The following is a 26,355-nucleotide window of genomic DNA, read 5'->3' on the forward strand; positions in this document are numbered from 1 at the left end:
GTGAAAGGAGCTACTTTTTGGAAAGAAAAAAATGCTACATTTGATAGAGGTTTGATAAAACCCTAGGATGATACCATCTGTCATTTCTGACTCATTCTATATATAACTGCTGAATTAGCAACATACTAATAGTCACAGAGGTGAAAAACCAGTTTATTTAAATTTGTATAATCTTCCTGTGTTACATATACACATATTATACACAAAGCACAGACTGTTTTTTCCAGTACTGTTGCCAGATCTAACAACCAGATTTAAGCAAAGCAATTAATTGGCGCAAAGAGGGATAAAAATATCCCTAAAATCAACAGTATGTTGTTTCCTAAAAAATGAAATACATGAACTTTGAAAGTCGACTCAAACAAACAAGCACTATTCTACTGGGTTCTTCTTTCTGCAGAAGTCTATTTTAGCAATTACCACTCTTGTCTCCATTGAATTGCCACTTAGGAAACCACATATTTCATCTGGGAGTTCTGTAGCTCTCATATATATTCCAAACCCATTCATTTACAGAGCTAGCTGAGATCAAGAGTGTATTCAATTAAAAATTGACTGAAAAATGTCTAGAATATCTCATTCACAGAGGAAACTACGGCTCCTCGATGAGATGACCTAGAAACACACCAAGACCCTACCAAACAGTGCATTGTAATCACCATGGAACAAAGATGTCTGGAGGCATCTTATTATTTCTAAGAAAGACACTTAGATTGAATTGTTCAAAATAGGAAACTCTCCAGATATTTACTGAGATACTCACAGACCCACACTCAAGTCAGTGTGCAAAGCTGCACTTGATGGGACAATAATATGTGTAAGTCCCCCTTGTACGCTCACACACAGAAATACTCAAACTGCTTTGCAGGGGGAAGAGTTGTGGTGCAACACAGGGGAGGTTCCACCAATTTTCAAGTAAAGGCTCTCTACAGTTGAAGAAGCACTGAATAAAAGGTTCAGGAATGCACAGCTTTGGAATTAAAAGTAAATTCCCTATCATCTCAAAAGACATCTTCCTTACTCACAGAGATCCTGATCTTGAATTTCTGCCACTAGTTTCTAAGGTGTGTTACCAAAATGAAATATAAAGGAAAGGCAGATGTCACTGCAATAATATGTATGCTTTAATTACATGGAAATAGTTGCAAGCTAGAAGAGTTGAGAGATGAAAGCACAGATCACCGAAATGACAACTTTTCCAAGCATTTGACTTTGAAAATCCAGCTTTATCTTTTGATCTAATTTATGTATATGTACATGTATGAATTATGTATATAGAATATATACATATATATGTGTGTGTATATATATATATATATATAAGCCATTAGCTTAAATATTATAGAAAGATGGACACTTTCAAGAGAACAGAACAAGAGACTCCCTGGTTAGGTTACCAGGTAGGTGTTTATAAATCAGGCTGTAGAGTTGGAATGCCAGACTGAACTGTGAATGACTTGAGTGGAGAACCGAATGGGTGATAGATGGGACAAACCTTAGGTCATCCGTCGGAGCTGCTTTGCACAGGACTGACTGCACCTTTGTGTGACATTGGTGCTAGAGGCCTATTGAGCTGCTGCAGTGAGAGATGTGATCAGTCAAGCGCGGAGTGTGAAGCAGATGTTGGAAGCTGGGCACTTGCTTTTTCCACTACTGCAAATTAAAAATGTGCCCTGAATAAGGGATTGCCTAAAAATGTGTTGCCTACTGAACGAATCCTCTTCTGCTTCCTCTACTGCTCCAGGGAGGTTATGTTCCTCCTCCACATGGGTAACATTATTTCTTTCCTACATCAACTCAGCCAGGCTAGGCAGGTATTAAGTTTTCACCACGTTATTTAGGATATGTCTGTAGCATTACTACTGTTGTAGAAAGAATCAGTTCCTAAAGCCCAAAGATCAAGCCCTCTATCAGCTGGACTTACTGCCACCAGGCAAATTATGCTACCTTTGAGAAACAGGTGAATGGGAAAAAGTAGGAAAATTAGAGTTTTCGATAAGGGATAGTACCCTGCAGGCATGAAGTAATGAGGGGACACATCTCATTACAGATATTTCATACACAAAGGCAAGTTTTTACAGCATCAAAATGGACTGCAACTTAAAAAGTAACTGCATAGCCAAAAATAAATGCAAAACCATGGCAGACAACCTGTGCATTGTCAAAGGAGAAGGCAGCGTTGGACAGCTAGCCTGCTCCCCGCCACGGCAGAGAGGCACTTCTGTCATCAGTGAGCTATTCCCCCGCCTGCCTAGAGGCAGTGGTGCGGTGGAGATGCTGTAAGCACTATGTAGTAGCAGGGATAGTGATAAGCAGCTACATGCTGACCACATCTCTCATTGTGGTACTTTCTGCAGTCATTGACCCTGACCTAAAATCCCGCTTTTAGCATCTGTTTCCATTGGGGTTTCAGTGCGAATCACATGCAGGATCTCCCTCCATAGCCTGTGCTCTGCTTTTGAGGGCAAAACAGCACTGTCCTTTGCCCTGGTTTGCAAAGTCTTTAGATCAGTGTTCATCAGCATAATTTCTGCTGAGATTGTGGTCGATTTAGCACATGAATAGCTTCCAGTTAGAAAGCGGTACTAGCTCAAGAGGAGCTGGGCAACAACAGCGAAACAGTGACATCTTGTAACTCATCAAAAAGGTGATACCTAGCAGCTCCAGGTCAAGAAAATAATGATGATTGACTTAAACAGCATTGGACTAGAGCAACTGTCTTTAGAAGTGAATGGGAGAGCAGCCTATATATGCAGAACTGAATTCACATCTTGGGAGCCACTCCTTCAGGGCATTCACTTCCCCAACACTTCAGCCCATCAAAGAAGCCTCTGGTGAAGAGCTCAGTTACAGAGCAACAAGGCATAGATCCAAATAAATTTAGACATAAAAAGTAAGTGTGAGATGAGGATTGGGACCCCTCTGTGCAAAGATGGTCAAGCCAAACAGCCAGAAGTCCTTCCTTGCTCTGCAGCTATTTGTCCCTGGAAGTGTGCAGACATCAGATTTTGCCTTCTTATCACATTTCTCAGCATAATACAAATTGCACACCTGTCTCAGTAGCACTCAGCACCTACCTCACACTTGATCTTTCTTGTGAACCAGAAACTAGGTGTTCCTTTGCCCAGAGAGAGTCTAGTGGGGACACATGTACAGGGAGATGCCAAGTCTCCCATGACATGTTTGAGTCACCATTTAAAGCTAAAGTATTAAACTCAAGCAACCCCATATTTGGGTTTCTCTGTCCAAAAAGCTTTAATGGAGAGATCTATACTGTGACATATGAGGTAATATTGTCTAAGTAACAAGCAATGGACTAAGAACAGTCCGTGAGAGACCTAGGGGACTGCATGCATTGCAGTCCTGTTGACTAAGCAATCTCCTGGGTGATTTTTGTCTCTTATCACAAATTGGAAGTGCCACAATGCGGCAGAGAAGAAGCTTCTTGCAAGGTTCCATATTTTAAGAAATGCCGGGGCGGGTTCAGCACAGTGGTGATACTGGGAACATACAGTCATGACGGCTGGTGGCTCACCAGGAGGTCCTGCAGGACCTGTGCAGGACTCTGCTGGTGATGTACAGATACATAGAGAGAGGAGCCCTGCCTCAACAGCATTTCTTTGGGTGGAAACCAGAGGGTTCAAAGGACATGCTCAGTCCTTTGGGGCTGTTGGTGGTCAGGACAAGAGCTGGAAGCTTCCAGTCTGTTTTCTTCCGCATGGTTTTCATCTACCCCTGACTGCTGCTAGTACCAGTCTAATATTCTGTCTTTAACAAGTCAAGACACTGACTTTTTCACCTCTACATAGAAGTTGAAGATTAAGTACATGCTGGTATATATTAATTAACCTCTGCTATTTTTCTTTAGGAAAACTATAAACAGTAAAAAATGATTTATTTTTACTGAAGACTCCTAAAATGTCAGCTGTACGCTAGTGAATGGAATAAGAAGAATGTAATTAAACATCTGCTCTTTCACTCCTATTAATGAGTGTAAATAGCCAGAAAATTCTGAAGGTTGTGGCCATGGTAACAGACACTAGCTTAGGAAGAAGGAAATATCTGCAGTTATAATTCAACATAAAGATTGCTCATCTCCTTCTCAGAACTGGAAGTTTACAATCAAAGCCTTGACGTGTATTCTGGTCCCTCTATTATGATTTATTCCTATGCATGTATCACATTTGTTGTGCGAAACTACCATTTATAAGAACATGGTGTGACTCAAGTGCTACATTTACTTGTATTTGAAGGAAGAAAAACTGCTCTTTTTTGGCAATGGATTAGAGCAATTGCTGGTAAATGCTTCTGTGGAAACGATCATGTAGCATGATGAAAGGGGCCTATATCTTCCCCTAACATTCAGCCGTCTCCTTCCCCTACACCAGTGATGCGATAGCAGCTTTTACGAGCGTGAAGCCCAGCAGCTATAAGCAGCATTCCTGGAGGATCCCGAAGAGCTGAGCCTGGAGACCTCCTTGCCTTGGTCAAGGCAGAACTGAAAGAAACTGATGAGATTACTCAGAAACACCTGCCCTTACCAAACCCTGCTCACTGCCTCCAGTGCCTCCTCTAACACTGTCCTGCTACTGCTGCAGCTACTCTGGCACATACAAGTGGAGAAGAGGGCAGCCATTAGTCAAATGAAGCTCAACAAAATAAAAATCACAGCAGACTGGGGCAGGACAAGCTGAGACAGAGGTGGTTGGGGATAATACAGATTTGCTGCACACAGAGCTGATAATCAGTTCCAGGCGCCATGCAGGATGTCTCAAACTGCTTGTGCCAAGAGCCATCAATGAAGGAAAGGACTTCTCTGAGTGCACTATTTTATGCACCTGTGTGACAACCGTACCTTACTGCAGATGCTTTTAGTACACCATTTGGAGCATCATACATTTGTGCCTTTGTACATGAAGACAGCATATCAACACAAGGATTACTTTTTGTCCTGATCAGTTACTTAAAATGATATTAAACTAGCACATGCTAAGCACATTGCTAGAACCTGCAGTGTAAATACTGCCTTTTCAAATATGAAGACAAGCAAATGCTAGGGAACCTCTGGAGTAGCTTTCAAACTCTCCCAGCATGGCCAAGAGAAATAAAGCTACTGCCACCAGTATTACATGAGCTTCATGCCTGTGGTTTCTGACAATGCCATCCTTGCAGTGTAGCCAGATGAGAGATTTAAGTAAGTTAAATTGCGTAAGAAACTCTGGTCCCACTAGCAACATCAGGCAGCTCAATCATGAGTGAAAAATCAATGACCTGTCAAGAGCCCTGATGTGTTGGGGGGCACAAAACACCTAACTGCCTTTTGCACAGCTGCCCCATCCACAGGCAGATACTTCTTCTCTGGGTCTTGGCCACACTGCGGTAGAGCCATTCCCACCTCTGAGACTGTAGAGGTTCAGCAGTTCCTCTGCTGAGATCTGAGCTGCCATCCAGCTTGAAACACCCAGCTCTTGGGGTTCCCTTACCAGCTGCAATATCTATCTCTGGATTGCTGTCACAGGAGGCCTGCAGGCACAGAGCAATCCCTGGACACCATCCCACCTCATACAGTGCCCAGCACGTTCAGCCATCCCTACCCTGAAACATGTACAAAGCCCTGAGGTGTCTGCCCAGCACCACCGTGCCACGGGCCACTCAAGCCTTCCTCCTTCTGTGCCACTTCTTGATGCTGAGCTGCAACAGCCTGTGGGAATCAGCATCTCCTGTGCTATCAGTACTCAGAAGCTTCCTGTTTCCAGGCCAGTAAGAGATCCAGGGGCTGGGCTGGGCTGGCAGTGCACACAGCTATTGGCACTCATGGGGCAAGAGGGCAGTCAGATACCACTGCAGAAGTGGGGAGGATGGGATGAGGGAGGTCTTCCAATGCAGAACAGCACTTCTTATTTTCTAAAGGGATTCTCCCAAGTCTTGCTCCGTACGGCCTTTCACAGGAGCTGCAAAGACTGACATCAGATGTTGGTACCCAGAGGGAGGGGAGTTTTAGTGCCGCTCTATTTCCTTCCCCAGAAGATTTATTTTTGGAGGAGGTTGGAGGCATGAAGCAGCCACCTGAGGGAGGGCTTTCTTGCCTGCTCCTCCTAAGTGTTGGAAATTGAATGGAATGGAGTATGCCATGAAGCCATGCCTCACTGGAGCTTTTATCTTTTAAAATTAGGTTAGCAAATTTATTGCTACAGAAGCTTAACCCCAGAGTGCATTATCTGTACACATGATGGACTAGAATATGAACTAATTCTGCCAGTAATGTGACTGCCTGTATCTCAATTGCCAGATATAAGGAATTCACTCTTCCCTTTGAGATGCTAAGCAGCTCCACACTGGTATAGTACCCTTCCTATGCTTGTCGTTCAGATGCTTCCTACATCCAAGTTTTCTCACCAACAGATGATGCTCTGGAAAAGAAGAAGAGGATAGAGGGAGAAATTTGGCTCCGGGCACCTGGCTGCACACTGTGACTCTGCATTAACTGGTGCAGTGGTTTAGGGTCTGCAGCTTCGAGGGACACCTCTGATTGATACCATGAGCTCTGTATGTGCTGGGAAACCAGCTGCCTGGCTCTGCTCATCTTTAGCCAGTGTCCTCTATTGACAGGAGAGGCAGAGACCAGCAAAAGTGTTCTCGCTGCTGGGTGCAGAGAGCTTCCTTGGTGGAAGGTATCCACTGCTGGAAATTCACTGCCAGAGCTCCCAGAACAGAGCCTGTTGCCTGAACAGAGCAAGCAGGCTGGACCAGCTCAGAGCATGTGTGCAGGTGCACACTCAACGCTTTGAATCTAGAAACAACCTTTTCCAAGTTACACCCTTTGACAGAAGCTCAGGAGGTGACCATTTGAATATCAAATTATCACATTACTTGCCTACAGAAAGTAGGGGGCATCAAACTACTGATTCAGAAACCTAAATTTTGCTGTCTCCAGCAATATTGACTATGGAAATCTAGTCAATACCACCTCTGGAGAGTGACTGAACAAACTCCAGTTCTTGGGCTGATTTCAGGCAGAAACAGAAATATCGAAGGCTCGTTTCACAAAGCTGCTTGACAGTCTCAGTTTGCTCAGCATCCAATGTCCAATTGAATTATGTAATTTGTTGCTGTGGAGTTCCTTCATTTTAGCAAAAGGAGCTGGAAAATGCAACCTCATGCCAAATTAAAGCCTTTTCTGCCCGACTGCTCAGCAGACAATTCCTCGAATTGATTACTCTTGGAGCTGCAGCCAGGATAACTGTCCTCCAAGCGAATAAAATGAAGTCTGGAGTATCATGGGAGTATCTAGTCCTTGCCTTTACATCTCAGATGTATGTACAAGGTGAAGGCTTGTCAGACAGCCTTCAATATGCCAAGGTGAAGGCTTATTCTTCTGATTAGAGAATGCTCTAATGTTAATAAAACCAGCTAAATTATAATGCAGTGAAGAGGCTTGACTAGACTGAAATGGTATTTCTGAAGGCTTTTTTCATCTTTTTAATGGTAGAATCGTTCAGTTCTCATTTATACAGCACATTCAGAAGAACTAGATGGTAACATTGAGAGATATCTAAAACCTGAACTGCTCAAAGGAAGGAAGGTAAGGACTGCTCTTCCTGTCATCAAAAGGGCAGACAAATATTCAGTAACTTCTCCTCTTCTGCTTTATTTGAGCCTCAAACAGAAGTAGCTTTGTTCTTTGGTGTGTGGGATGTTACCACTAACTCCTCCAAAAGTCTCTAAACCCTTTAGCACAATGAAGAAAAGAAGACAGTCAGATCTTTGTGAAGAGTTGTATGGAGATGTTGGAGGAGAAGTCTTTCAGTCTTTATTGAAGAGCTAGCAGGAATGTTGTTTTAGGACTACACAATATTTATACTCTCACCCATATTGAATGTAAAGGGTATAAATATAATTTTTGCTATTTCTCTGCAGGCCAAGATCTGAGGAACACAGGCCAGAGCACAAAAGAATTTTCACCCCATTCCAAATTCCCATAAAAAAGTGTACTAAGCTTAAATAATGAGGTTAGTCATTTGAATCATGTATTTGGCTTCATAACCCACTGGGAGACTGAAGCAGAGCAAAACATGTCTGCTAACACCCAGACTTGAGCACCACAACTGGCAAGTCCTGCTGAGGAGACATCTCAGACTGAAGTTGTAGAAATGTTAGAGGTTACAGCTGAAGTTTCTTGGCAGAACAGACCTTATATGGAAACCCCCTAGAAAGTCTGCCTGCACTGGCTTTCAGACCAGCACATCAGTTTCATTTCTAATAGATATATAGATGTATATAGAAAGATCAATTCAAAACCACTAAAGTAAAATGAGAGTAAATCATTCCTGCTGGAGGATGTGATGGACAGTGTCAGATAAATGTTTCCTCTTTAAGGATCATTGGAGGAAATGCAAGAGGAAATCCCAAGTGGAAGGTGGCTACAGTAGAGTTCTTCAAAGATGAGTCTCAGGATGAATCTTGTTTAGCATCTTCATTTGATCCAAAGCAGTACAGTTGCTGATGACACCAAGGTGAGATGCACTGTTGGACAGCCAGGATACCACACAAAAAGAACGGGAAGATCTTAGCACTGGAACTGTATAATGGGATGAATTTCTTTATTACAAAGATCAATTTCTGAGGAACTAGTAGGACGAATTGATGCTTTAACTGGAAATGATGCAGCAGAAGGAAGAGCTGAAGATCTTACACAGCTGTAAGGTAACTGGAAAATACCAAAATGGTATGACCTGCAGCAGACAAACAATGCCTCCTAGTGAACCTGCTGAGACTGATGTGGTAAGTCTGGGAGGCAGAAGTACCAATGCTATTAATGGAACACAGCAGGTTGTACAAGGGCTTGCAGATATGAGGGCTCACCTGGTTGCTTTAATATGTGGCCAGGAAAACATGCTCAGGAAAAGGGAATTTGGCCCGCAGTGGCTGCAGAGCAGGGATGTTAAGCCAAATAAGGGAATGGAAAGCCTGTGCTCTCAGAGGAGACCAGAGGCACTCGGCTGTTTAGCCTAGCTAAAGAAAGGCCAAGAGGGGATATGGTTGTAGTCTATAAATACATCAGAGGGGGTAAACACTAGGGAAGGAGAAAAGCTATTTAAACTGAAGGACAATGCTGGCACAGGAACAAATGGGTAGAAACTAGCCATGAATAAATTTTGGCTGGGAATAAGAGCAGATCTCTAACCACTAGAGCACTGAAGTCTGTGGAATGGCCTTTTCTGAAGATCACAAGACAAATCGCCTAGCCCATGTGAAAATGGAGTTTGAAAAATCACAGACAGGTTCTATATGGTGTAGGTACTTGCAGTGGGCTGGATGAGGAGGTCCCCTCTTGCCCTGCTTTCCTCTAGAAGAGAAACAGCATCCTAGAAACCAAGAGCACTTTTTACAGGAGGCAGAGTCTTTCTGGCACAAAGGATCACCAAGAGAAGATAAAAAGGCAGTAATGCTAAGTAAACATGTTCACATTATCTCTGTTTTCCTATGCTGTACGTAATCTCCCACCACTGCACACCAGAATGTGGAGCAGCAGGAATGTGAGTGGAGGGTTATACAAGCAAAGGAGTGAGAGCCAGGATGCAGCAGACAGGTCAGGAGAGCCGGCCAGCTCTGTCAATTCAAGCATCAGAGAGCACTGGGAACAGCAATACGATTATTGCAAGAAATTAAGATTTACAAGTAACCTCAATAAAATTCACAGCTGGTTGGGCTTAACCTTGGAGTCAAGAGGATTGGCAGAATATGTTGTCCAAATCTGTGAAATAGTAAGCTTTCCATTTTCTTCGAAAGTGAACCATGTCCCCAGTTTCTATTCAGTGTTGATGGAGCAATTCATACTTTCTACAAAATTCTTCTTCCTTAATGTGATCCCTTTGTTTTCTACAGGGAACACAATAACTTATTAATGCTGTGTAATTTTTCATCTGTCTACTTCACAAAGATCACCGTGTGACAGCTGCATTTCAGTGTTGACTGGACCAATGCACAGGAAGAAGGAGGAAAGGATTTTCTGTATGGCTTTTTGTATCAGCTGGTCCTGTGCTCCTGGGCCACTTGGGGTCAGTTTTCAAGGCTCCTGGGTTGACTGGGACTCACAGAAGAACATCAGGGTGCAGAAGCTGTTGGCACTTAAATCTCCTGACTTCCTTCTGCTTCAGGATATGCCCAGGACTGTCTCAGTTGTGATGGGGGGGGGAGGGACCTTGCCCTGTGCTCCCCCTAAGCCACACCATGACAGACATGGAGTAACCCCTTTGCTTATTACCTTCACACAGCAGCGCTATGAATGCAGGGGGCTGCTCCCACAGCCACAAGATGCTGCTTCATTGCTAAGGCTTTGCACTTCCGCATCCCTGTTCTCCCAAACCCACATTTCTGGTGTTGCATCACATATCACTCTTCTGCTGGGCCTCCTTCTTTCCTCGTGACCTTCAGCACATCCACTCCTCCACAAGGATTAAAATGACCCTCAGATATTCACAGCTAGAAAGTACTTCATATAACACAATATTCACCCTTTGATGTTGCTGAAATCGCAGTTGTGCTGGGCAGGGCACGTCTCCAGGATGAAGGATCACTGCCTACCTAAGATAGTGTTTTACAGTGAACTCGCCACCGGCTGCCACAAGAGAAGTGCCCCAAAGAGGAGATACAAGGACTCCCTGAAACAATACCTCAGCCTTGGTCATACTGACTACCATCAGTGGTCCACCTTGGCCTCCAGTTGGGAGACCATACATAACGCTGTTGTCTCCTTTGAGAACACATGCAGAACTAGTCTCAAGGAGAAAAGACAATGCAGAAAGAATCGTACCTCACCTATACCACCCAAAGAGACCCTTCACTGTACTTTTTGCAACCAAATTTGCCTATCCCACACTGGCCTTTTTAGTCATCAGTGCGCTCGTAGTAAATGTGGGTAAAGCCCCTCCCAAATCTTTATTTGCAAAGTCAAACCATCACCCTTTTGAGGTACCTTCTTTATGTTTCAAATACTATAAATGACAGTTTTAAGGAGGGCTGCTCCTGCAGCAACCAAGAGACAACCCTTTGGATGCTGCAGGGTACAGGAGATGTTTGATTCTGCTGTTCATCTATCAAGTGCTTATATGCGAAAAGTCAAGAAAGTTGTCGACTGCCCACTTAATGGGAAGAACACAGGTGGAAAGGGAGCTGTTGCTCCAGAACACCACTTTGGACTGAGTCTTCTCTTTTCCTCCTGCAGAAAGGGTCTGCTCAGGACTCGAAATAGCAATACAGAACAAAACAGTAGTGAATAACACAAAGGCACTTCACGTTGTAGACAAAACCTAGCCTTGCATGGGTCTGCAGCTAGAGGAACACCACAGTCCTCTGCTATCCCATGAGTGTCCAGAGGGCAGGACCGAGAGCAGTGAAACTGATTTTAGATGAGATGGGCAGATTGGCTTCCCATCATCTGAACTCTCTGCCCACATTTTGACTGTCATCTACCTCATGAGTTTCCTCAGGGCATAAAAAATTGCTGAGAACAGATACCACAATACCTAACAAATTTATCTGATGCCAACTTCTCTTGGGCACTGTGTAGTATAGTTATTATTATAGTTCCCATTAGAAACACCAAACTTAATTAGTTTACATAACTGCATTAGATGGAGAAGGTGCATGGTGCTTATAGTTGCATAGTGGGAATGTAGCATAGATCTTCCTTTTGCCCACTTATAATTAAAGTGATCTTCTTTGTATATTAGATTCAGCTGCTTATAATGAAATGCAATAAAGATTCCTGGAGCAAATCACATTTTTCTTAATATGTTTAAACAATTTTATGGAGTCTTTTATTGATTGGAGGAGGAGCATTTTCAGGAAAAATGTACTTAAACAGACATGACAAACCATTCAATTACCCAGCATTTCTCAAGACTAATGCCTGAAGTAATGAGCATATCGCACAATGGTGCTGCTTCCTTTTGTGCCAGCCGCCTGAGAGGCAGCAATCATAAACCTCTGCAGCGGGTGGGGTGGGTGACTGCAGCAGTGACTGGGAGAAAAGCCTGTCACTGTACTGTCTGCACAGACAAATTTAGCATGCTGTGAATCTTGACCAAAATTACCCACCAGCAGAATTAGATAACAAGCTTAAAGTATAAAGGAATAGGGAGTTATGTCCAGTTGAGCAGTGGCGATTTGGACAACGCTGATGCTTCAGTGGAAAGTTTGAAGCACAATGCAAAATACGATACAGAATAAGGAATGCAAACACTGATGAAACACACAGATGGTTGAACAGGCTTTTATTACCAGACAAAAAACCTGTGCCTTAAAACAGGATCACATTTTGCTTAAAAAATGAACACTGTACATTAGAGCCAGGTGCTTAGTGGAACTAAAAACTTAAGACAGATTTTGCCATTACCTAATGATGCTTGGAAAAAAACACTTGTGTACAGTTTTGTGAAAGAAATATTTCCTGTTGTTGAGCTTTCCTTTAGAAAGGCATATTTCTGTTTCACTACTGAGAGCAATTGTGTGGCTAAAAATGCATGGCAGGCTGCACAGGACAGATCTTTAATCATACCTATCCTTCCGTGAGTTTGCTCAAGGCTAATAAGGATTAAAACATATTCAATGACTCTGGAAAATGTCTTAATGCTAGTCTTCCTAAATCCCCTGTATTATTTGGAGCAATAGGAGCACAGTACCTTCTGTTTGCAAGTGAAAGGTGAAAACTTGACACTTTCAAACCGCCATGGCCATGCCCTGCTTCACTAAAAGCTGGATCCTGCCTTACTAAATCCAGCCAATACCCTCTTGCTATGCAGAGCTTTGATGTAAAGCTGCAAATAAAATCAGAGTGCCATGCAATGAAAGGATGAAAGGACCTGCCAAGACATCATAGTCATGGTCATGTTAATCTGACTGGGACAGCCACTGACATTAAGTGATTTGCCTGGGGTTACAAGTCAATCCGTGGAGGTGTTTAAAGAAAGACCCCAGCCTAAAGAGTCCCAAAGTGACATACTTTGCCCTCTACCAAGTGACATAGCCTAATTCTCAGCATCTCATAAATGAGCTGCATTTCCAACATGCAGCAAGGTGAAAGGCAAGTCCCATTCCAGTGGCTGCATAGCCAACGATGTCCACAGGGGCAGGAGGCTGCTACCAGAACAGAGGTATGGGCAGCAGATCTGACTGAGAAACCCAGGGAAAGTGGAAAACACTCCATGTCTAACAGAGGAAGTAACACAAATAACCAAACCTCACTGAAAAGCTGCAGGGAAGGAGATAGATAGGTAAATGCTCTCCTGGCTCTCGCAAGGCCCAAAAGGTAAAGGTTGAATTCAACAAAACCAGAAGCACCATCAGAAAACTGCATTCCAAAATCTCCTTTGCTTTTTGCCTCTTTCAGCCCTGCAGGTTTACAAAGAGAGCCCTTGGACATCACTTCCCTCTTGCAGAGCGAAATACAAAATACGTGAGCACGCTGCACAGCAGACGCAGTGCTGCGAGGTGCTGTGGGAGTCGGGGAGCAGCAGCGGCATTATGCAGAGCACAGTGTTTGCTTCAGGCAAGGGGGCTTAGAAAACAGATACTAGGCACAACACAGCATTGGAAAAGAGGATCATGTCAGTCTCTCATTGAGAAGGTTAATACAGATGATAACAACTCCCTCATTCTGGGGAAACTGTGGAGCAAAGCAGTACAGTACTGGATATTCACCTCTGCAATTTTCGCATCTTTAAAATAAATGGATTGCAAACTAGAAAAGGTTTATAACTGAACCAGGCAGGATGTAGAGCATGTACAAGGAAATCAGCATCAAACCCACACATGGGGGAAAGAAACCCCTGTACAGAGTCAGGTCAGCAGTGAATGCAATACAGATGGCTGAGTAAGAAGCCTGTTTCTCTATAGACCAAAGGTTTTTCTTTATCCTTCTTTCTAGTCATGCTCCTCACTTCTTTTGCTTTGGTCCTGTTAAAACGCCACTGGTTCGTTTGACAGACTGGAGCTGTCAGCCTTTTTGTCATGCTCCAGTGGGCTGGTTTCCTGCTGGTGGCTATGGCAAGAGTGCACAGCTCATGAGCTTTCCCCAGCTTCGGGCTCCAGAAAAAAAACACATTTCTACTGTTTTTTTTTATTGGGGTTTTCATTGTTTTCTCTAGTTCTGTTTTTTTTTTGTTGTTGTTGTTTGTTTTGTTGGTTTTTTTCCCCAAGGATTCCCACCCAGTTATGCATTATGACATTTACCACATCACCTGTGACTACAAAACAAATGCATCTGGCTTCATTCCCCAGCACTGGGACCAACTGGCACACAAGTTCCCTCATCCATGCTAGTTCAATTTGCACGTTCCTGAAGAGTGACTGTATACCATCTGCCCCTTTGGATGGTCCCAGTGGCACAGACTAAGTCCCAGACTGGGGCTGGGCACCAGCTGGGAGGATATGAATCGGTGGAAAGAAAAACTGGAATAGAAGCAGCTGTGGGTGGAGAGCAGTTTTAATCACTGAGCTCCAGTGCTGGGGATGCTCCCTATTTTCTGCAGCATGGACACAACCAGCATCCATAGTACAAACACAGCCATTATCTCATGAAACTGGATAGCTTGTCACTTACTGGAATGTTAGTGATAAAGTAAGAAATGTCAAGGCCTGGGGGGAGCAAGTTTACCTACTGGGAAAGGGGTATTAAGAATGGATTACGAATTATACCCAAAGTCAGAATAATCTGGGACATGGTCTGCAAGTGGCCTCAGGATTGCATGGGTTTGCTGGGGCTCTGAAGGGCTTTCAAGGCATTTGAAGACCAAGGAGTTTGACTGGGATGCCATGGAAGGCCAAATGCACCACTGGTGAGGAAAACGCCAGCAGGAAGGGCTATGGGAGGTGGGAATGGTGGGGTGGACAGTCCAGCCCCTGATGGGAAGGAGGAGGGCACTGGGGGATCATGTCTGCCAGGTGCTGATGCTTTCTGGTGATACAGGGAGGCAGGGGTCAGGACACCTCCATCTCAGCTCTGCACCCAGGCTTCTGCCTGATTTTGGCAACCCTCTGCTGACAGCAACACACAGCCTAGAGCCTTGCTCCGACACTGCGTATATGTGGGTCCTGCTCTCCACCACAATGGACACTGCTTTTCACGTATGTGTCAATGGAAGCCCTGAAAGCGAACCCTAGTGAGGCTCAGCCCTTGTATCCCCTAATACCAACCTTGGTAGGCTTGACCTTTGCACCCCAAATGCCAGTGCCAGTAGGCTCAGCTTCTACCCGCATTATGCAAGCCCATTGTTGGGGTTATTCCAGACCTCAGACCAGACAGAGGGCTGTGGTATGGCCAGTCCAGCTCCCCAGCACCCCGTATTTAGCAGCAGCATCTGTCCAACCAGTGTGTGACTCATCTGGGTCTGGCCACCTCCTCATGTGGTGCCTTTCACTATGACTCTGGGGATTTCCACAGAGAGGCAGGCACTGCTGGCTCTGGTGGGGCAGAGCTGGGGATCCCGCACACAGCATGGGGCAGCTCCTCTCCACCCCCCCATTAGGGCAGCAAGGGGGCTGGCTGGTCTTCAGTGAGCACAGCAAGGATGGGATGCTCCTCTCCTCCTGCTCACCACTTGGGTGCCAGCCATCCACAGTGAGGTGAACTGCTGGATGCAGTGACACAAGTGCTCCCACCGAGCATTTAATTTTTAATTGCTCTCAGGGCTTCTTTTCCACCATCTCCCGGCACTCCAGGGGAATGCTGCCGGAACCCCAGGGGAATGCTGCCGGAACCCCAGGGGAATGCTGCTGGCACCTGTCTCTGGGGCTGTTTGGCTGCATGCCTGACCATGAGGGATGAAAGAAGGGTGTCCCTAGCCAGCCCTGGTGGTGCTGCCAGGGAGCCCCTCCAGAGCAGCTGCTTTCCCAGGTCAGCATCTGACCGGACACCCCAAGGGCCAGGGCTGCATCCTGGCTCAGTGGGATCTGCCTGCATCATGCGTCCTGGGGCCAGGCTCCCTTGGGTTTATCTTCCCAGAGGCTTCCCCTCCTTCTAACTTTGAAGGAGCATCCACCAGCAAGAGATGCTTCTGGTCAAGCTGGGCTACAGAGAGCCTGGTTGGGAGAAGCATTCCGCCTGCCAGGGCACCTTCCCACTGTGCTGGCCATAAGCACATCCCCTGTGTAGCTGGAAGTCATCCTGACATGTTCAGGCTTCCCCTCTGAAAGAATAACCGTTCCTCTGCAAGGGCAGCTGCAAGCTGTGCAAACTCAAAGCTTGCCCTTAAGAAGCACTGCTGAGGTCTTTCAGGAAGGAATTGCCAGGCTTGACCCTGAGGAGGTGAAATTGCCTGAAACACTGGGATTGCCACCTGCCTGGTAGTTTGCCATTAGCATCAAAGGGCAGCTCTGAGCCCCCTCGGTGCAGACACAGGAGCACGTGCAGCTGTCCATCTCAGACTGCAGATCCCCTCCTCTCTCCACTTAAGCCATTCCTCTGCTTTAAAATGTTATTTTGGGAAAGAAATGAATAATGGGAACAGTGCTGGAAAAGCATGGGGCATTCAACAAACAAAAGAAAAGCTGCTATTTTTGAAAATGCCTCAAACTGGTAACTGGCTTGTCTTAACCCGTTCTCTCCCAGATGCTTCTGCAATGCCCTGCCATGAGTGCCATCCGCAAGCACTGTGGGAGCCACATACAGCAAAGGTGTGTTTTGCTACAGACTCTTGGTACAGGAGCAACACCACAGTGGATTAATAACTGACATGGGGTAAACTGATAGTGAAATACACTTAAATTTTTAATCAGACACTTTGAATTAAGTCAGGTGGGGGCTCTGCATGGGTCCCAGTGTCTAATAAAATGAGTGAAATTCAGGCAAGCAGTCACCTTACTACCACTTCTGTCACCTTTTGTCATCCCTGAAAGAACTGTACTTTTCTAACTGGGGCATTGTAAGCATTATGTGGACATGGTGAGTGTGGGGGTCTAGCCCTGCACAGCAGCCCACTGCCAATGGTTCACAGAGAAAAGGCCATCACTGCTGCAAGAAGAGAAACTGAATCTCTATGACTGTAAATCCAGGTGAACGTAAACTTATCTTAACAAATTCACCAAGACTCCAGTGGAGCTGGTGTGGAGCATGTTACAGTGCTGTTTTATCAGCTCTCATTCACCCTTGCCACTGTTGTGACCAAGTCTGCAAGGTGCCTTTGCATCCCCAGTCAGCACTGGCATGGCTCTCCTGCTTGTGGCATCCTGTGCCATGGGAAAGCACTGGTGACATCTGTGACACCACTGCAGGTGGCTCTGCAGGTCCTCCTGAAAAAAGCAACCCAGCCACCTTCCATCATGGGCTAAAACCTAGCAGAAGACAGGCAAAATAGGAAATGAGTATGGCAGAATCACTGCCCTGTTGATGTTGGAGGAAGAATGACTAAGGTCTGGGCTCATGTTTTCAGTTCCTAAAGCGACACTGGCTCGCTATGCATGTTTGCTGGGACTCCCGTGGATGCTATAAAGCCAGTGGCAGGGATGGGGGCTGCTTTCCCGCAGGCAATCTGACTTCTGAATTGTCAGAAAAGAGCTCATCTTGTCTCAGGTAGGTGACTCCAGACACTGGATTTTCAGTTCCAGGAGAAGCCTGAGAAAATAAAAATCTATTTGTTGTTCAGGAAGAGAAGAGTTCCTCTTTCCACCGCCCCTCACCTTCCCAAGCCCCAGCATGTCTGCCTTTCACTGAGCTCTGCTTCTCAGCTTTTACCTTCATGGGGACAAGGGGGACTTCCTTGGCAGGAGTCACTCAGCCCCTTTGTGAGGCTCAGACAGCAGAGGTAAAGCAGAACGTAGTCTTTCTGCAGAAGTACCCGAAGTCTCTTCAATAACTCGGAGACCAGACAGTCCCAAATAGACCCCAGAGTTGTAAGTGGTTTAAAATCACATGCCATAAAACATTACATGCCTTGCAACTCATGTTGGGGATTTTGATTAAGAAAACCCTTCAATGCAGCAAGGAAGAACTGCAAATTTTGACAGTGTTCTCAGTTTTTAGCAGTAAACTAATCGAAAGTGAAAGGCGAAGTGAAATAATTGAAAGCGAAATCTGCATGCTGTATCAAATCAGCAATAATGTTCAAGCAAGAGGAGGCTGTGGTTAGACTGAAAGATGTGCCCTTGGCTAGCTTCTTATTATTCACATCAGCCTGTGAAATAAGTATACAAAAAATGCAGGCTACCCTTCAGATGAGGCTGTTCTAGGGTCAGATTGACTTCACATGAAAAACTTCACAAAAGATAAACAGCTATGAATAGGAGGCTTGACAGACAAGCCCAGAGAACAACAGACAGTGTTTCTGCTGAGATATAATTGCTCTAATTGGACCTGGGCTCGCTAAAATGGTGAAGTTAAAGAGGACTCTGCAATCATGCTGCCATTCTGTACAAAAGAATAGTGTTGTGATAGGAAGCATATAGCAGTTGTGGAAATAATCAACGGCTTTGTGCTCGCTTTCCCTTGGTCTCTTGGATTTGCCATTAGGAACATGCACACAACACGAGCAGAATATTTTCTTTAAAGTTCTAGGGCTGAATTGCTTCATGGCTGAAGTCTCTTTGTGTATTATTTAGCTGAAGTTAGATACTTCAAATGAGCTGGACCCATTGTGTTTTTGCAGTCCTGGAGGAGGCGTAGAAAGGCTATGTGAGGCATAATCAGGGAATCTGCCTGCTCTAGGAGCAAGGGAATTTAGAAAGGAAAGAAGCTAACTTTGACCTTCTTTGCCTTTAACTTGTCTTCTCTGAAGTGAAACCCTATAAACTACCTGATCTGCTTGTCTAATAAAACCTCTGTACATGTAGTCTTGGCTCTCTCCAAAATCTGGTCTGTAATATGAGAACAAGCATGAAGCTCTTGAAGCGAATAAAACACCTATGTCCTCCAGTAGCACCTACTGTGTGAGGGTTGACCGTGCCATGTTTCTCCAGTGCTATTTTGTACCCAGTACTGAGCAGAGACCACAGCCTGTTTAGCCATACCAGACAGCATCAAAATGACAGAGCATCACTATTAAGAGTTAGCTTTCCTAACTCCCTCAGACAGTCCTGTTTCACATGACTCTTGGCCTGTACTGCAGATGCCCAGCGAGACTGGGCAACGTTACTAGAGGTCTGTGCTGGGGCAAATGCAGCAGTGCAGGAACAGTGACAGCAGAACAACCAAGAAGTGGCAAGGCTGCCCCTGGCCTCATCCCACTATCAGCTCAATGACCACAGAATCATAGAATACCAGGTTGGAAGGGCCCTCAAGGATCATCTGGTCCAACTTTTTTAGGCAAACCATGACCTAGACTAGATGTCCCAGTGCCCTGTCTGGCTGAATCATAACTGTGGGGATGTTCAGTAGTCCACCACTTCCCTGGGGAGATTATTCCGATGGCTGACTGTTCTGATTGTGGAATTTTTTTCTCTTGTGTCCAGTTGGAATCTCCCCAGCAGTAACTTGTGCCCATCACCCCATGTCTTTTCCATGTGACTCCTTGTAGAAAGGGAGTCTTCATCTTCTTTGTAGTCACCCTTTAACTACTGGAACATGGTCTTCCCTGAGCCTTCTTTTCTTTAGGCTGGACAAACCCAGCTCTCCCATCTGGTCACCTAGTCCTGTCCAGGGCTCTCCTTCCACCACTTGCCCTGGTCCAACAGAGTCAGTGTGGCTCCAGCACGCTCCTGGGGCCCTGTTCTCTTGACAGTGAAATTTAGCACACTGCTAAGAGGCTTTGTGACAAATGTGGCAGGTATAAACCTCTCTCAAAGCTTTCAGCCCATCCCCACCTGCTTCTGTGCACAGACAAAGCCGGCTGAAAGTCTCCTACCCCTCTGGAATTCTAAGTAGATTTAGATTAGATATAAGGAAGAAGTTCTTTACTGTGAGGGCAGTGAGACACTGTCACAGGCTGCTCAGAGAAGCTGTGGCTGCCCCATCCCTGGCAGTGCTCAAGGCCGGGTTGGATGGGGCTTTGACCAACCTGGTCTAGCGGAAGGTGACCCTGTCCATGGGCAGAGGGATTAGACCTAGATGATACTTAAGGTCCCTTCCAACCCAAGCTGTTCCACAATTCCATGCCTTTATGACTATGACTCCATGATTCTATGAAATTTGCAAAACTATGGGTGTGATGCTCAGAAGCTGCTCATGCCCCACCTGCAAACCAGCACTCACACAAGGATCCCCAAGCAAGGCCACTTGCCCATAAAGAGCCAACCTGGCTTATTGCACCCAAAAATGCCTTCTCAGGTCATCATCAGTGATACCCTGCAGATCCTGCCCTTTGCTCACATTGCAAATACCTGATCCAGACTGCAAGATGTGCATCACACAAAATGTGACCCATGAGGCAGATGTCCCCCCTGTGCCCATGCAAAGCACCAGGGCTGGCTGTAGGTTAAGTGCAGGAAGGTGGCTTTGGGAGGCTTTGTGGTCTTGTTCCACAGAGTATTTTGGGAGCACCTGTATCCCTGAGTCACTGAGAACCAGCCAGCCCAGTTATCCATGCGGTCCTGAGTCCACAGGTCTACACTGCTCATTTTCCTGTCTGGCCCTGACATTTCCTCTGGAAGAGCACTGGGATTGTCTCTCAGCAGGACTGAGAGAGATGTATGGGGACATTAAAGCATCAAACATGCCCCACAGTCAGCTTCTACCTCCTCCCAATGCCAGCTTTGCTTTGTGCATCGCAGGCTTTGCTCCACATATGGTCCTGTCCAACATCCCAACAAGGTGGTCAGAAAAACTGGCCATGATCCTCTCCAAAGTGTCTCTGACAAAATTGGACAGGATTTATAAAGACTACTAAAAAGAAAAGATATGCTCATTTCCAGCTAATTTGTCTATGATAAGCCAAAGATCATAACAAGAAGAGTAAAAAAAAAATAAATGTAAGGATTGACATCAATGAGATTTACACAGCTAAAATTCTGCACAACATTATGAACATGTGCAGCAAAAAGTCTTGAATTACAGAAGAAGAGAAATAGATGTAAACTGAGACCCATCCTCTGCTCTGTCCTGTGATAGGAAGCATTGCTGGGAATTCCATGCTCTGGGCAGATTAAAACCAGCATTTCAGCCCAAAGTACAAGCTTCTTGGCTTTCCTGTGTGTAAATCAGATCCTTATATTATCTCAGTGTCATTTTGTGGCTGAAAGCAATTCAGCAGCTCTCAGCACAGCCAGAGTGAAATTCAGCTGAGGAGGATCCGAGCACTTCAGCTCTTAATGATCAGATGTTTCTGTGGAAATTAATCTCACAGAAAAATGAAGTTCGGCAGAAAGCTGACAGTGAGTGCAGACCGCAGAAGGGAAAAGAACTTTACAAGTCAGCCTTCGCATTTTCCACCTATAGGATTTTGACATTTGCTAAAGTTGTAGTGAGGGCAGCTTCTTCACAGTGCTCCCCTGGGAAACACCACATTCAGCAATTCCTGAAGTACAGTTTCTAATTATACTTTCATACTGTAATGCTGTCTGAAATGCAAATTTGATGACAGAATAATTCGATCCATGTAAAATAATTACAAAATTGCTGTTTCTCAAACCTCAACTCATACTCCCTGCTATTTAAGAAGATAAATTTAACAGCAGCGAAAGTACAGCCAAAACATTGTCTATTTTTTTAACTGTTATCTGACTATAACTGTCTGCACAGATTCTGGCGCACCATGGAAGATTACTTCTAAAATATGACTACCAAAAACATTCCAGAGTTAGGATTTTTGCTGCTTTAGCTTGGAACCGACAACCAGGACAACTTTTATTTTGCATTCAGAGTACCATACACATGGCATCTGCTTTTAATTGGAAAAGCAACTGTTGATTAAAATACCAAATCTGTACTGCAGCTCAGTTATCATTTAAACCAGTTGTTGCTAACATTGATGCAGGACATTAAATTAGCACAATGTAATGATTTTTAGCACAGTGGAAACCAACTTCTGCAGTATGTATTTTAAGATCCTGAAATTCCATAATCCTACATCAGTTCCCAGTGTCTGACAATTCTCCCCCCCCTCTACAGGGGATTTTATTCCCCTTGAATTATTGCCTTGAGTACCGACTAGGATCTTTAAAAAGACAGAAATCTCATTCTGTTTGAAAAATGCAAGAAGGAGTCAGCATTCCGCTTTGCAAGTTTTTTATAGGTTTTATTATGCTTCTAACCTAAATTTAGATTGTCATTGCCCATCAACTCAACCAGAACAAGGTAGAGCACACGAAAGGTTTGAGTGTGTTATTATTACTAGGCTAGAGGCATCAACAGATCATGTCTTTTTTTAATTTCCCTGTCTGTATCCAGTTGTGTGAGAAGTGACTTAAGGAGATCTCAGTCCTGGTTTTAGCCAAGATATTTCCTAAGGTGAAAAGCTTGAATTCTTTAGGAATTCTTGGTTTCTTCACCCTTCCCCATGGACAAGGAGGCTGTCAATAGAAACCGTCTCCTCCTTGTGTGAGTGCAAAGGGGTGACATTTGTAAATGATATGAAGGCTGATGGGAGGCATGAGGGTCAATCTGGCCACCCCAGAAGAAGGTGGTTTCTCACCAAGCCCATGTGCAGTCTTACATTTTTCCCTTTACGTCAGAGGATTTCAAGTCCAGCTAAGGTGGCAGTGTCACGGTTGCGGTGCTGAGCAGAGGATGAGGGATGGGAGGCAGCCACCTTCCCTCTCAGCGGTAGGAAGGAACCTACAGGCTGATTACTCTTTTCTCATGGTGGGTCAAATCATGGCAGGGTGGAGATTTTGGGATGCTTAGTATTACATTGCCTGGCAACTTCACACACATACAGGGTAAAATCCAGGTGTCTGTCAAAAAGATTTGGTACGCAGCTGACCAGCGAAAAAGAGAGCACAAAATCACTGAGCAGAGGCACGCAGCTGTGGGACAACTCAGGCGCTGTCCCCTGCATTCCCCTCTGCCTTTTCCTCCAGCTGCACACTCTGTCACTGCCTGCAGCTGCCTGCCTGACCACATCTCAGCCATCCCCACCTGTGCGGCTCAAACAAGCCTGGGCTGATGGGATTCCCAAAGCCCCAAGAGGCTCAAAGAGAGGGGGCAGCGTTGGTCACTCTGCCAAGCAGGACACATCCCTGTGAAACCTCAGCAGCACTCACCAGCTGCCTCCTGCCACAGCATGGCTGAGACCCTCCTGGTAAAATGTGAAGGAATTTATCATCCTCCTCTCTCAGGTCAAGCCAGAGCTTTTAGAAGACTTGCTGTTATCAGTAATGCAAGATATGTCCATTCCAGCTGTTTATAAATATTTCTAATTAACAGCTCTTCAGCAAAAGTTGCATCAATTATTTTTGCCCTTGCAGGTGTTTTCAATGCATCAAAAGCTACAGGACACTGTATGCAAGCCTAAATGAATGAGGTGAAGCCCCAGCCCTCCCTGAGCATCACTGCCACACCGACAACTCAAGTCAAACCTGGCAGGCGACTGCAGCTATACATGGAGCCAAATTCTCCAGACTGAAAGTTAATGACTTCTCTTGAATGGCAGGTGTCGCTCAGCGAGAATCAGTCCCCAGACTCCATGCCTCAGTCCTCCACTGGACTTACCCCACTGGTGTATGCTGGTGAACAAGCAGACAGAGGCTGATGGGTCGCATCAACTGCCTCCTCTTGCCCTCCCCTCCTGCCCCACTCCACAGATTCTGCAGAGACCCCTCCACGCAGGTGAGGGGCATGGACCACCATCGGCCAAAACACAGCTCCCCACACTGGTTTGGACCCCTGTGAGAACACTGAGACTCCCACTCCCCACAGGAAGGCTGCACATGGGGTGCTAGCACCTCCACAGGGAAGCTGCAAGGCTCCTGTAAACCTTTGTTAAACTCACCTGCAAGGAGCCAGCCGAGATTCCTCATGCACTGATGCATTGGCATCAGGTAAAGAATTTAATAAAGGAAATTAAAAATATCCCAGCCTCCCTAAACATTGACATTCTAAGCACAAGAGTTAAATCGGAAAGAGCATATGAGATAACAGCAAGCGGAATGCTTTAGAGGTTTCAGATGCATTTATCCTTGTTGCTCTGTTAAGAATACAAAATGCAGTGAAATCCAGAGCATTAAGCCATAACTTTCCTTACAGAAGTGCTTTCAGTTTTAATCTCTGCCTTGCCTCCCTTTCTGAAACAATTGCTTCTGCTGCATTTGGTCACATTTGAATCATGTTCGTAGAATTTTTTTATTTTTTATTGCTCTGTGTTTCAAATTGTTTTGTAGCTCTGTGATTGTTCCAGAGTGGCAGCTGCTTTAGAAAATCATTACCATTATCAATAAACCCTTTGAACTTTGGGAGGAAAAGGAACGGGAGCATATAATTAGAGAAGATAAGAACGATCGAGCATACTTTTCCAGGAAACAACGCACACGATGCTTCAGCTGTAATCTCTTCTTAAAATGAATCTATATGTTCCCACACAAACAAACTCAGGCTGTGGCACTAAACTTCAGGAGCCCTGTGATCTCTTTCCCCACAACAGCCCCCTCGGAGTACGTGTAATACAGAAACAGACCCAAACGCGCTCTTCTTTTGACAAAAGGACCCAAATAGCATTTCATTTTTCAATGACTGTGATGCTGCTCATGCTGCAGTTCTTTTTTTTTGGCTATTCTAAATGCTCTCAACCCACAACAGAAAAAAAGGCAAAGCCCAAGCCGTGTGTGTGCATGCGAGGGAAAGGGTAAGAGCCCGTGCTCGGCAGTGCTGCTCTCTGGGCATGTTTCAGACAGTTTTTCAGGAAGCTCTTGATCCTCCCCTTTGTAAACACTATACGGTCAAGAGTGCCGCGTGCCCCAGGAGAGGGGCAGAGAACCCGGGGAGCGTGCAGGGACTCTGTGTGAACAAAGATGGTTTAAAGACTCGAACTTTGGGAGTTGGATTTCAAGCTGTAACTAACTGCATCGGCTGCTGGCTTCCCCTTCACTGAACACGCTGGGTACAAACCCGACTGAATTGGGCAGCATTAAAAACCTAATTTCTAAGTTCCAACGGAGCTGTAAAGCTGTAGAGATGCCCCAATCAACAGAATACCTAAACAGAATTTCTTTTAACTCCTGAACGCATCAGCCTAGGATTACTCGTGTTCATTTGTATTCCTGAAGTGTCAAATGAGAACAATATCATTTTCTTCTCCTTTCATGGATCATTAATCTAAATTTAAGTCCGCTTTGCAGTCTGCACACAGAATTAGTAACTGGAAGCTGCTCTGCATTTATCTGATAGTGCCGGGCTTGTTCATCAAGGCAAACTTCCAGCCAAAACAAACAAGTGAAAAAAATACCAGTCCTGATAAGCTGCTTTCTATTCTTTTTTCCTTTTTAAGAAAAAAAAAAAAAAAGAGAAACAAGAAATACCTGATGAGAACATAAAGCAAACGGTTACCTCACACTGCAGAAATGCAAGTTGTTAATAGTCCATGCTCCTGCAGCCCCTGAGAAACGGCAGCGGCGGCGGCAGCGGCGGGGATAAATCCAGCATCCACTGGGTTCTCACAAGGCTTTGACTGCGCGGCCGAAACCGCAGGCTCTGCCTCCAGCTGACGTCAAGGCGGCTGTCACATGGCCAGGCGCAGGCCCAGGGAGCACGGGTTGTCCTGGCAACCCCAGCAGTGCTCCGAAACCATTTCCATAGGTCATCTGTCACACTGCGCGCACGCTGAACCGGCGCGGGCGCCCGGACAACCCAAACACACAGCGCTCGCTGGAGCGGGCTGCGCCGGGGCACGGTCCCATGGCCGGCACCCTCCTTACCCTGTCCCCATGAGAACATGCACCTCCCTCTTCCTCTTCCTCCTGCATCCCCAGCCTCTGACGGAAAGAACCCCTTCACCCAAGCGAAAGGGTGAAAGCTCTGCCCTCCGTGTGTGCGGGGCACCTCAGTGATGCGCAGCCGGGCACTGCACTGGCTAGCTAAAATTAGGGTCTCCCAAAACGACACACAGCTGGGGCTTTATTCATTAGTCACAGAGATACACATTTGGTCACCAGCATCTCTGTGCGGTTTTGGGGTGAGGCAGCAGCGGTCCTTACTGAAGTGATGTGGAGCAGCAGCCATGTGGGGCTGCTGGCCAAACCTCCAAGGTTCCTGGCCAGCTTGGCCTCAAGTCCCTGAGCCTTGGCCACCAGCCCCTCCTGTTCACCTGCCTGTGATGCTTCTGCTGCTCCTGGCAAAACATCCCAGGAAGGGGACAAAGCAGTGCCTGCCTCCACCTGGCTCCGACGCACCTCTGCAGCCTTATCCTGCAGGCAAAGACATGACACCAGTGTCTCAGATTTCTTTGTAACTCTAGCTGAAATTCACTTCTTCCCCCAAATTTCCTTTTTCTCTCT

The 26,355-nt window shown here is 45.5% G+C and overlaps 1 protein-coding gene across 1 annotated transcript in view; it reads right to left on the reverse strand.

Annotated features, from left to right (window-relative positions):
* NCALD (neurocalcin delta) overlaps positions 1-25,672 on the reverse strand; it is a 59,003-nt gene extending 33,331 nt beyond the window's left edge. Inside the window, exon 1 of the mRNA XM_061373264.1 lies at positions 25,409-25,672. The gene's annotated coding sequence lies outside the window, so the exon portion shown is untranslated. The remainder of the gene's footprint in view (positions 1-25,408) is intronic.
* Between the last annotated feature and the right edge of the window lie 683 nt (positions 25,673-26,355).

The sequence above is a fragment of the Neopsephotus bourkii genome, unplaced genomic scaffold (assembly GCF_033783945.1).
Source record: "Neopsephotus bourkii isolate Nb327-2 ecotype Australia unplaced genomic scaffold, CSIRO-AGI_Nbou_v1 NB_1630, whole genome shotgun sequence".
Lineage (NCBI taxonomy): Eukaryota > Metazoa > Chordata > Aves > Psittaciformes > Psittacidae > Neopsephotus > Neopsephotus bourkii.